The sequence below is a fragment of the Zalophus californianus genome, chromosome 3 (genome assembly GCF_009762305.2).
Source record: "Zalophus californianus isolate mZalCal1 chromosome 3, mZalCal1.pri.v2, whole genome shotgun sequence".
NCBI lineage: Eukaryota > Metazoa > Chordata > Mammalia > Carnivora > Otariidae > Zalophus > Zalophus californianus.
The window spans coordinates 174605496-174618768 of NC_045597.1; the positions used below are offsets into that span (position 1 = coordinate 174605496).

Genomic DNA, 13273 nt, shown 5'->3' on the forward strand with positions numbered 1-13273 from the left:
TTTTTGTCCTTATTTACTCAGGAAAAACATGTCATTTTTTTTCTCTTGGCCTTCCTGTCCCTTCCCATTCTTCCTCACTTGGGCTGATTTTGGGTGAAAAATCCCTCATATTGTCTACATTTTATTTGAGTCCATGTACAGAGGGAGAACCTTGTTCTGTGGTCAACTGTATCTACAAATGCACTAGTCAGGAGTCCTACAGGCCTGAGTTGGACCATAGCACCTCCACCCATTAGCTGAGGGACCTGGTGAGTGACCTTTCCGAGCTTCAGTTTTCCTTACCTGTAAAATGGGAATAATTAGCCCACTGTGCAGGGTTAGTGGGAATACTAAACAGGATAACATATGTAAAACTCTTAGCATACCGCCCACTAAATGGATGGCCTTCTGACCTGAAGTCCCAATTTGTCATACTCATTGTGGATAAGGGAGAGTATGTCCTCTTTTAAAGATAGCCTTAGCTCCCCCTGTCAATGTATTCCTCTTTCCCTTCTTACCAGGTATTGTGATGATTGTTTTGCCTCTGCTCATGGGTAGCAAGACTCAGGGCCTTGAACCCTCCCTGCCCCATCACAGCGATTGGTTCGGGGAAGGACACCTGACCCCATCAGGATTCATTCATCAGTGAGCTGGGCTCATTAGATCATCTCTCATAAATGTGAGTGAAAGGCACAGAAGGAAGGATCAGTCAGTCGTGGTCATGGGAGCTGAGAAGTCTTAGGAGACTAGGCTATTGAGGCAATAAGATGAACAAATGCTCAGTGGCAAGTGAGGACGATTTGCAACCAACAGGCCAGAGACATGTAAGAATGGCCCAAAGTCGCAAAGCCTTTTGGGTTTCTTGTTCCAGGATCCTATGATGTTTTCCCCGTGATTCCGTGACATTCCTAATATCTTTTCAACAGCCCCTCTCTCCCCTTAAACTAGTTAGAGAGGGTTTCCATTTTTTGCATCAAAAGAGCTTTCACTAAAACATCTTCATGGATTTTCTGATTTTGGGGGCTCCTGGGCTGTCACAGAAGTCCTCTTCTGCCATCTTGAAGAGTGTTGGGATTGTGTATTTTTATGGCATGTTGACTCTGCAAGATGCTTCATGATCAGTGTTCATTATTTAGTCAATTTTCATAAGCAGAAATCTTCCACTCTTAGGAAACTCCTGAAGAGTCCCAACACTGGTCCTCTTGCTGAAGGTTGAACCCATCTTCCATCATTCTTCTTTTTCCCTCTGGGAGCCTTATAGTTCTTTCTTTTTCCTACAAATTATGTGGGTTCTCAGAGATCTTCTTTCTGCATCCTAAAGACTCTGACTTTCTCAGGGGAGAAGTCCTGGAGGTATAAAATCTGTTTGAAAGCTTTAAGCCATATCTTGTCCTTGAAAGATGACTGATGTTTTAGAACTTGACCCTATCCTTCTGAGAATTCACCATATATTCACAGATATCATCTCTTTGGTCCCTCTGACAATATCTAGTTAGTTAGGTTAAACCCATTCTACCAACCTGGAAGTAGAAGCTCAGAGGAAGACTGGTTGGTAGTATGGATCTCTGAGGCAAGTCAGCATTAGAAACCCTGGTAGAATGCTTCCTTCCCCAACAATCACAGGCTCACTGCCAAGCTGCCAGCTAGAGACCTGAGCCTTGGGCAGAGCTCATTGCAGGGTGAGTCAAAAACGCGAGGGAGTCTTGTCCACACGTGCCCAGCAAGAGGAAGGCCCCCAACAGAGCTGTTTCAAGGAGTCCTATCAGGGATTTGGGAGATCTTTGCTCTTCTCCACAAGGAGAGAGAGCTCATCAAATTGGAGGATGCATAGCTGTCCAAGTGATGAGCAGGGGAAGGATTTAGAGATAGACCATGGTCACGCTTATGGAGTTTAGGGTTAGGGGCCCTTCATAATAGGCACAAAACACATCTAGCCCTTTAACAATAGATCTGCTAAGACAGCTCCACTGTTGTCCTGGACATCTCTGTGATGTTACCTTAGAAACCAGCCAAGCCACTTCTTTGATTTTCTCCAGCACCTGGGAATTAAACTCTTCACATGAACCAAGACTTTCAGCCTTTTTTTAATCCAAACCAGTACTGTCAGGGAGGGAAAGTTTAGAATGAGAGAGATACTAATCTTTTGGGATAACAAACTCACATTTGGCGAGCTTGAGCACCCCCACATCTCTAATCTTTGAGTCACTGACCATATTCCTGAGTGAGATCAGGAGGAAGGTAGATGGTAAAAGGCCTTAAAATAACCTGCTCTTCCCTGGATCCTCAGCCCTGGCAATTTTCAGGTGATTATATGAAAATAGGGAGAACTCACAACAGATCAAAGTTGATGTTTATGGTAGAGGTTCTGTGTGGGGCTAAGTAAGAGTGCTTCTGTGGGGGACCTAGAGGTAGGTGCCTTAGGGTTAGGGATGTTAGATGAAATATAGGATGGCCAGTTAAATTAGAGTTTCAGTTAAACAATGAATAGATTTTAGTGTATGTCCCATGCAATATTTGAGACATCCTTACATTAAAATTTGTTGTTTCTCTGAAATTCAAATTTAACTGGGTGGCCTATGTTTTTATTTTTACCTGACCACTCTATCTGGGGTGGGCCAAATTCCTGGCATCTCTGGGTTTGTGTAAAGGGGGTATGCACATATGTTTGTATGTAGAAGGCATGGGTACCAAAGCAAATAGGAAGGGTGTGTCTGTATCTCAGGAGGAAACACTATCTAGGGCAGAAGTCATCTCAGTGGTTTTAGTTTTTGGCTTTTGAATGAGTCCAAAATTATTAATTTTCTATTTCCAAACATTTCCCAAGAACTTGAAGATCCTTGGAGTGTTCCAAAGGCCTTCGTGAAACTTGGGCAATTGGTCTCCTATGTTAAATTTCCCTACTAGGTCATTTGGAAGAATGAGTTAGCTGGGATTCTTAGAGTAGTGTGTGGATCTTTCCTTCCTCATTTTATCATTATTTAGAATTGTTCTCATTAAACTCCTCTTTCTTCTCAATGAGCCACTGGGGAGATGAAATATGAAGACAGAAGCTGTAGGAGCTTAGGCACAATTGGGGAAAAATAAATGGACTGTTCTTAGAGGTTCCAGCACAAGAAAGAGGGGCATCCAGCAAGGGCTTTGTGGGTGCGGTGAGAACAGACTCTGGGCTAGGACTCAGGGAAACTGGCAGGGGATGAGTCAGTCTGCGGCAGGTCTAGGAATGGAAGAGTCTACACAGCTGGCTCTGGGCTGTGCAAAGGGAGTGGCAAGTGAGGGCTTTTAGCTCCAGGCTCGATCCTGGAGGAGGAAGGGGAGGGGCAGGCAGCATTACACATTGCAACCAACTCCAAAGCATTGCCCAGAGCTTTTTGGTTGCCCTGGAATGGAGGGGTAAGCTCAATCACCAGTCTGGGGTGTCTGGATCTTTCTGTTCAAGAGAGATTTGCCACTGTTTGTTGCTAGCTGTCAGATGACTTGGCCAGGGTTAAGTGGTGTTAAGTGCGGGATGGGTGAGGAGGCGGGCTGGTCCCAGGTTTCTAGTCCTGGCAAGTTGTCCCTGAATGCCTGGGTAGGACATGCTCTCTGAAACCAGTTGTTCCTGTGACATCCGATGGGGGCATCTGGTTCTCTCCTTGGTGACCTTCTCTGGGGATACATGGTCCCAGCTCTACTACCTGGGAGCACACAGCCTGTCTCAGCATGGAGCTGCCTAGGTCACAGGGTGGCTGTTCAGGCCCACCAGTGTCTCACTTCCCGGACCCAGACCAACACACCTGGCTGCAGATCCTGGAAAACTTGGGTTTGGTCAAGCTGGAGACTCAACCTCTTAGTGCAGGTGAATGACAGGATTCCTGCTGGCTTCCCTGCACCTCCGAGTTCCTGGCCAAAGCAGGCACCAGTCAGTTTTCTGCAGACCCTGCCAAGAAGTTCCCTTCTCTTTGCCACATCTTTGACTCCCATTTAACTGAGGGCCACAGAAAAACTGATACATCCCTTTGGCAGTTTCTTCATCTGTAAAGTGGTGGTACCTCATCCATCCCCTAGTCTCAAACTAGGGCCTCTCTTCCTGAAGCCTACGATGATGTAGAGTAAGAATCTCTTTGCCAAGGCTCTGGGGATTGCCCTTCACATATCCATTTTCTTAAATTTGGAGATTCATGAAGATCTTGAGATATAATTCTTGGGAATGTCAAGGGTTTACTGTACAGCAAAATATGGATAATGTGTTATCTCTGGTTGCTGGGATGGATGATCTTAAGTGTTTATATCTTTTGCATGAGGATGTATCACTTGTACAGGGAGAAATAAACATTACTTTTGAAGGCTGTCTTAAGGGGGAGCAGTACAGGCTCTCCTTTGTTACCCCTTTTCTGAACTATGCTGACAGGTGAGCAGATTTTTGTTTTTGTAAGGAGGCAGGGATTCAATTGATGACCTCTGGAAGGCCCGTCCAGCAGATGAGTCTGTGCTCAGTGCACACAGCCAAGTCATACCTCTCTGCAGGAACATGTTGCCAGGAGCCTGAGCCAGAGGAGGAAGAGGAGAGAGAGCAAGAGAGTGGGGAAGGAGGAACAGAGGAGGGGAAAAAGGAGAGTGAGAGAGCAAACCGCACTGTCATGGAGAGCTTGAACCTTTCCTTTCAACCTTTCTCTTGTAATTAGCCAGTGCCGCTGGAGGGGAAGACGTTTTGGTGAGTTGCAACTTGTTGGACTCCAGTCCTCAGGATGTTTAAGGCTGGCTCAGTGTTTGGGGAAAGCTCATTTCTCAGATGGCTCCTCCTCTCTGTCTGTCTTTTTATTTCAACTCCCCACCCAGAGGGCCTTTGTGAAGGGTTGAAAACTTTCTAGTGTCTTGGCCAAGAAGCCTTCTGCCTTCGGCTGGCCTGGAGGTGCAGGGGAGGACCTGGCTGAAGCAGGATTCCCTCCAACAGTGATTTGGGAGCCAACTCCTCAGAAGTCTTGGGGGACCAGTGCAGAGAGGGTCCTGGCGGGGGAGGTGGGCTCCAGTAGGCCAGGTGCAGTCTGGTCCGTTCCTCCCAGGCAGGGATCCTCTCGTGGCCCCAGGGAGCGCCGCGCAAACGTCTGCCTACTGGCCGCATTGCAAGGTCCGTGGCCATCAAGAGGGTGACTTCTATGACTGTGGGTCCACAGGGTAGCGTGCCTGAATGGCCTGATGGGGAGAGCAGGGCCTCCAAAGTCAGAGGGCTGGATGTCAATCCTGATGCTCTGCTTCCCACTGGAGTAACTTGCAGCCAGTTACTTAGTCTGTGTCTCAGTTTCCTCATCTGTCAAATGGGTATAAGGTAATATACTGCCTTCAGGAGGTTGCCCAGGATAGCCCCTGGCGCGTCATGAGCAGAGATATAAGCTTCTATTATTACTACTCTTGCAGGAAACTGCATGGCTGTTGCTGATGGACAGGGCACACCTGCCTTCCGGCCCCACCCAGAGCCCGGTTGCCAGAGCAAGGACTGAGGTTCTGTGCCAGTGAGAACTTCCAGCTGTACCCGGCTGGTGGGGCCCCCCTGAAGCCATGGCACTGCCTGCTCCGCATTAGACCAGGGCGGTGCTGCTGACGAGGCTGCCTGGAGGCGGCTGCACAGGCAGGAAGCAGAGGGCCCTGTGGGGATTCCGGCTGGCACTGCTCCTGGCTGGGGAATCACTCCTCTCCGGCTTATCTGGTTGGCCGTGTCTGGCGCAAGCCAGAGCGCAGAGCCCTAACCGTCGCTCCTGAGCAGTGTCAGCCAGGTGAGCGGCGTCAGCCAGGTGAGCAGCAAGGGTCACAGGGGAACAGAAAGATTCTTCGATGTCATCGACTTGCATTTGGTGTGAGAGGCCTGGCCAGTAACCAGAGCCATACTGCCACTTACTGAGAGCCTATGTGGCGCCCAGCGCACTGCGATTGATGGATGTCCCTTGTCTTCACAGCTACCCTACAAGAAGGGATAATCATTCCTGTGTCAGGGACGACCAGCTGATACTGAGTGAATTTAAGCTACATACCCAAAGACAGACTGCGTGGGGGGTGCTCTGTAAGGGTTGGAATGAATCGTAGGATTCCAAAGCTTGAGTTCTTAATATAGTAAGAGGAACTGATGTGAATGGGGCAGCTGCTATATGGGTTATTTTACTGATGATTTTACATCAACCACAGGGCAGTGTGTCTCTTATAGATGGGGACCTTGTGGGTGGGGAGGTCAGACCAGACTTTTTTGATCACCTTCTTTGGCACTGACTAGCCCCCTCCAAGTGGCCTGCAGGGCAAGTCTGTGTGCTCCCCAGAAACCCTTTGTTTATCACTCAGAGAGCCCAGGGAGTCCCAGGACTCTCTGGCCCATCCCACATGCCCCACAGGAACCTGCCTGGGGCGCCCAGCAGACCACAAACTCATTAAGAGCCCCGCTGCTTCTTGTCCACTGTCTGCACTGCCTGATACATAGTAAAACTTAATAAATCCTTTCTAAATGGAGTGGATCTCTGTAATAATAGCTGACATTTATTGATCGCTTACTATATGCCTGTTGTGTAGAATAGAATACATGGCTTCACCTGTGCGATCCTCATAACAACCTCATATGACAGATGATGCAAGTGAGGCTCGAAGTGAAACTGACTTTCTCAGTGTCACTAAGCAGCAAGTGGAAGAGTTTGGGGTTCCAAATCCTGTGCTTGTCCGTCTGTGGCAAGCCCCTCATTAGGGCTTCCTTCCTTCCCCCTTTCCTCTCATCTCCCCAAGGCTTCAGGAGATAGTTTTTCCTAGTCCCTTTCTCTGTCCCCTTTCTCAGGGGAGAAAGAAGTTTGTAGAATGCCCATCTTGGAGCAGGTCCTCGGAAGTCATCAGGAACCGGCCAACACAATTTTACTTCTTGTCAGGCAAAAGGTACTTTATTTGTTTACTTATTTTTATTATTAAGTTTTTAATTTTAATTCCAGTGTAGTTAACATACAGTATTATATTAGTGTCACGTGTACAGTATAGTGATTCAACACTTCCATACATTACTCCAAGGTCATTGTGATAAGTGTACTCTTAATGCCCCTCCTCTATTTTCCCCATCCCCACGCCCCCGCCCCACTCTGGTAACCAGCAGTTTGTTCTCTATAGTTAAGTCTATTTCTGGGTTTACCTCCCTCTTTCTTTTTTCCCTTTGTTCATTTGTTTTGTTTCTTAAATTCCACATATGAGTGAGATCATATGGTATTTGTCTTTCTCTGACTGAATTATTTTGCTTAGCATTATACTCTCTAGCTCCGTCCATGTTGTTGCAAATTTTCATTCTTTTTTATGGCTGAATAATATTCCATATCTGCCACCTGTTCTTTATCTATTCATCTATCGATGGACACTTGGGTGCTTCTATACCTTGGCTATTATAAATAATGCTGCAATGAACATCGGGTGCATGTATCCCTTTGAATTAGTGTTCTTATTTTCTTTGGGCAAAGACCCAGTAGTGCGATTACTGGATCATAGGGTAGTTTTATTTTTAACTTTTTGAGGAACCTCCATACTCTTTTCCACAGTGGCTGCACCAGTTTGCACTCCCACCAACAGTGCACGAGGGTTCCTTTCTCTTCACATCCTCGCCAACACTTGTTCCTTGTGTTTTTGATTTTAGTCATTCTGATGGGTGTGAGATACTATCTCATTGTGGTTTTGATTTGCATTTCCCTGATGTTTGAGTGATGTTGAGCATCTTTCCATGCGTCTGTTGGCCAGCTATGTATCTTCTTTGGAGAAATGTCTGTTCATGTCTTCTGCCCATTTTTAAATTGGGTTATTTGTTTTTTGGAGGGTTGAGCTATGTCAGTTCTTTATATATTTTGGATACTAATTCTTTCTCAGACACGTCATTAAGCAAAAGGCACTTTCGTCGACAGGCCAGGCCAGTCATCTTCGGTACTGCTCTATTACTCTTGCTTTCTCCCTATTGCCACCATCCCTGTTTGGGTCCTAAATCCATGCCTCTTGCTCAGATAGCTCTCCGAGCCCCCAGGATCAGGGCTGTCACTCTGTCTTGTGAGGGAGCGATGGTTTCCAGAAGATGCACCCTTCCTTCCGGCTCCCTTTATCTTTTCTCTCCCTGTCCATCGTCCTCCCCAGGCCCTCAAAGGATCCTATCAGCTCCCTATTGCTGCTATAACAAAAGACTGAAAATTTAGTGGATTCAAGCCACACAAATTTATTGTCTTCTAGTTCTCACGGTCAGAAGTCAGAAATGAACCTTAAGGGGTTAAAGTTAGGGTGACAAGAGGGGTGGTTCCTTGTGGAAGCTCCAGAGGAGAATCCGTTCCTTGCTTTTTCCAGTTTCAAGCTGCCAGCATACTTTGGCCTCTTGGCCTTTGGCTGCCTGACTCCAGTTTCTGCTTCTGTCATCACTTCCCCCTCTCACTTCTGTATCACCACTGCCTGGCTCTCCTCAGGACCCATGTGATGACATCATTGCCTCCACTCAGCTAATAATCCAGGACAATCTCCCCACCCCAAGATCACTGGCTTACATCTGTAAAATCCCTTTTGCCATCTACGGTAACATTCATAGATTCTGGGAATTAGGACAGGGACACCCTGAGAAGGCATTATTCAGCCTACCACAGGGATGGCTTGTGCTTCTAGAACAGCTCTCTACCTACCTGCCTGTGCGTTGTACCAGTAAATAAAGCTACTATTTACCAAATGTGGACTCTGGGCTTGGAGCTGGACCAAGCGCCCTGTGTGCTCCACCTTGCTGACTCCTCACGACCCTCTGTGATGCTGTGACTTTTAATTTTATTATCATTTTGCAGAGAAGAAACTCAAGCCTGAGATTTAAGCGATTTGCTTGAAGTCACACACGGAGTAAGTCAAGGACCTGAAATTTGAATCCAGGTCTGTTCGATTCCGAGATCATTCCCTTTGACATTCCACTCTCCCTGCTATCGTAGCCAGCCCTGAAGAAGGCCCCAATGATCCTTGATCACTCCCTGTGTAGGCCCCGTCCCACACTGTACCAGAATTAGCCAGTGTGACCAACAGAATTCCATGAAAGTGAGTGTGTATGTCTTCTGAGGCTAGTGCATCAGAGACTTTGTAGCCTTTGCCTTGCTCTGTCTTGGACACTTGTTCTGGGGAGCTAATCACCACGTCATGACCCCTTTCAGGCAGCCCTGTAAAGAGGTTCATTGGTTGAGTAACAGAGGCCTCCTGCCAACAACCAGCACCAACTTGTCAGCCATATGGGTGCCATCTTGGAAGTGGATGGCCCAGTTACAGTCAGGCCCTCAGATGACTGCAGGCTGGGCCGATGTCTTGACTATAGCTTCATGAGAGACCCAGAGTCTACATCACCCAGGTAGCACACTCTTAAATTTCTAACCCACAGAAACTGTGAGATGATGAACATTTCTTACTAGTTTTAACCAGTACTTCTTGAAGTAATTTGTTACACAGCTATATATGATGAATACAAGGCCCAAGTTCTAGTAATCTGGGCAGGTTTTGCTCTGAGATCTAGCTATGTCAGAAGAGGCGCTGGTCAGGCCTTGCCCCTCCGAAGCCCATGTTCCATTCCTGCAGGTGAGCCACCCAGCCCTGGAGAGGAGAACCCAACAGTTCCAGAATATTCCCCCTTTCTGAACCACTTTCCACAAAGAACAGAAATACCTTTCATCTATTACCCTGCTGTCCTAAAACCATCAATGGCTCCTTAATGCCTATAAATGGCTCTTCCAAGCCCAGACTCCTTAGTCTGGCATTCACCCTCCCTCTCCCCTTCATGGCCCTTATGGTCTAGTTTCCTATTGCTGCCAGGCTGACCCTTCAAGCCTGGTGGGACTGAGGTGTTCACCACTATTGCTATCTCTTCTCAGTCAGCTTGCATGTACTTCTAGACCCTTGTCACCTGCAGATGAATGAACAAATACAGATGGGAATCTGCTAAGTACCAGGGGCTAATGATGGATGCTTCTACATTCAGTGTCTCCATCTGCACAACAAGCCATTTTTTACAAAGCAGGAAATGACCTGCCGAAATCCCAAGGGAAGTAAGTGACAGAGTCAGGCCCACTCAGCCTTGTGGCTGGAAGTTCAGTGTTTTTCCACTGTACCATCTTGCATCTGACTCATAGTTTTATGGAATTTTACAGTTTATAAAGCCCCTGCTTATTGTATTTTTTTTTCTATTGAGCTTCACAACAATCCAGTGTGTTAGATGGGGCAAGAATTGGTTACCCCGTTTCACAGATGATAAACCTGACATGAGGAAGAGGATTTGTCCTCATGGGGACAAGTGTCAGAGCTGTGATTCCAACTTAATATCTGTCTCCAGACCCACTGCTCTTTCTTCTGCCTTCCTTTCGTACCTCTGCCTAAATCTACCACAGATTTTTGTATATAATTGATGTCCAGTGCTTATTTGCTGGCTGCTGATTGATTAAAATTTTAATGTAGTCTTGAGTAAGTGGTGCCAAAGGGGGGGTCTGGTATCTATGGAATTACCTATGATAACTGAGACTAACTTTACAGAAGAACTTAAATGGGTATAGCAGAGATGTATAAAAGGTCGATAGTCAAGAAAAGTGGACCAAGGGACGCTATGGAATTAACTATAATGGGAATCTCTAAAAGAGCCACCCTTGCCTGGGTCCAAGAAAGTACAGTTCATTCTTAGGGGCAGGAGGATGGACAAAATGAGCCATGGAGGGTCTGGGTAGCCCAACATCCACACCTCCATGAAATGGTTATCATTGGTATCCAAGTTGCTGAAGCAGAGCAAAGAGGAGGAAGAAGCTTGTGTCTCTTTTTTTGTTGGATACTTCTTGTCCCTAGTACTCAGGGCTTCAGTTAATGAAGAAGCTGTTCTACAAAGAGGTCCTTTGAAGACAAAGTCATACAGGATGAAGTTCCATGGGCTATGAGGCCTCCCAGGTCATCCTGTCCATACGCCTGTCTTTAGATATACCAAAATACTCCAGTAGGTGCTCAAGAAATATTTGCTAAATGACTGAAAGGATAGCTGTGACTTTTTCCTGTCTCTATAGGGCTCTGATTCCATTACACTCTGTCTTGGATACCCATTCCAGTTCCACTTGACCTTGTTGGGAACCAAACCCAACCAAACTCCAGTCCAACCAAACCCAGTAGACTCTTGTCCTGCCCTCTGTGGAACTAGTTCATGACTGGCTCCCCGAGCCATATGATCGTCTCAACCCCTGGGTTCTTTTTTCTTTTCTTTTCTTTTTTTTTTTTTCCAGAGAACAGTTTTTCTTCAGCACCTGTGGGTTTAATTTGCGGTGGGGGGTGTTTGGTCCTCTGTGCCTCACAAAAGTACCTTGCTGTGAATGGCATGGTTTACACAGAAATGGAGTTTCACATACAGCTTGGGAAGCACACGGGTGTTGAAGACACTAACCTCAGAAATGTCCCTGATGGTGGTGGCCTCTACTATGTTTTGAATAATGGACTTCATGGCCTTGTCTTTGGGCATGTGATAGACACAGCAGGTGTAGCGAATAGGCTGCCCATGGCTCGTCTCTTTGTGGTACAACTGTTATTCCTTTTTTTCTTGGTCATCTTGGAAGGGAAGACCTGAGAGAGCTTGATCTGGGTTTTTGAAATACCTTTTCATTCAGGTTCAGAACTTACTTGGAGTAAGAGATGCGAAGAGACTCAATGAGTACAGCAGAGCAAGCAACCTGGGTGCCTTGCACACTCAGCCTCCCTTTCATAGTCCAGGCTGCCGTGTGTATTTATGAACAGTGAGGGTGCGAGGACCAGTCCTCAGATCACAGTGTGGAGTGGCACCAAAGCCTCCATCTGGGAGCCAGGAGACATGGGATGAATTCAGGATCTGCGACATGCCAGCTGGTGAGTGTGACCTCCAACAGCATCTTCCTGCTCTGGGCCCTGGGTTCCTCTCTGTGAATGAGAGGGTTGGAGTTTTGCGTTCTGTTATACACTTAACCACTGTTCTTGACCATCTATGATGTGCCAGGTACTTCAATGATACAACAGTGAACAAAATACAGTCTCTGTAATCACGGAGTGTGTGCAGGGAGAGGGGCTGACAAAAACCAAGTAAAGCAGCAAGCAAGTAGATAGCAGATGTAATGCAGGTGAAGTGAGTGTGATGCAGGTGAGTATAGCAGGTAAGTGGGGAGCGAATGATGGGGCCTCCCTTAGATAAGGTCAGTGTGGCAGCCATCCCCCAAGAGCTGCCGTTTGAGCAGAGACCTGGACAAAAGGAGGGGGCAACCCGTGCATGTACCTGGAGGGGTGAATACGCAGAAAAGGAAGAGCAAGTGCAAAGGCCTTTAGAAAGGAACCGGTCTGGTGTGTTTAAGAAACCGCAAGGAGGCCAGGTGGGAACCGAATGCAGAGAAGTAGCCAGGGGGCCAGACCATGTTAAGTACTTGGGACTATAGCCCGAGCGACTGGGGAAGCCATCAGGGCACTGAGAGCAAGAGACTGGCATGGGCTGACTTGCGTGTTAAGAGGGTACATTGATCCCTGAGTTATACAGCCATGGGCTTCTCCTAGTGCTAGGCTAAGCAGATCTGACTTGGCAGGGGTGGGCTGGGATAGTCCCAAAGCTAGGTCCTTCCTGGGAGGCAGACTTTGTGAGCTATGCCAGGACAGACTGCTGGGACCTGCCTGCTCAGGTCTCATCCTGTCACTGCACCTGAGCCTCAGCCCCAGACCTCACCGGTGTGCAGAAACACAGAGCTAGCTGACAAATTAACCCATGCCTCCCAAACCATAGGCCACAGCAGCTGCTAGGTTGAGGTGTGGATACTTAGGGGTTAGATGTTTGGTGCTTCAGCCACTTCCAATTGATCTGTTCTTTCCTTTCTAGAAAAACCCTCCCCTTTTCCCACCTCTTCCTTTGTTATAACTTCCCCCATCCCCATCTTTATTCCTCTGGTTAGTTCCCTTTTCCTCCTTATCTATGCCACCCCTGAGGATTATACCCATCTCTTTGAAGCCAGGAGCATACCAAGCAAACCTAGTAAGATGGACTCACTGGTCCATAGAAAAGTTAGGACACTTGCGATGGGTCTCAGAACTAGAAAGTTGTAGGCTCTGTATCTGACGTGAGGAGGTGTGCTCTGGAACCCTACTGAGACAGATCCATTGTGTTGCCTCTCAGTGGGCACCAGGGAGTGGCTGGCTGTGATGATACCCAAGGCCCTGGGAACACAGAGGGGGCAGCGTGGTCCAGCTGCAGAGGCGGGCAGGCAATCAGGGGCGTCTTCACAGATGAGGGGGTGCTGGAAATAGGTTTTTGAGAGGTGAGTGGGATTTTGCCAGGCAGAGA

At 47.3% G+C, this 13273-nt stretch overlaps 1 pseudogene; it reads right to left on the reverse strand.

Moving 5' to 3' along the window:
• Window positions 1-5531: 5531 nt before the first annotated feature.
• LOC113920302 lies at window positions 5532-11529 on the reverse strand (annotated as a pseudogene).
• Window positions 11530-13273: the final 1744 nt, after the last annotated feature.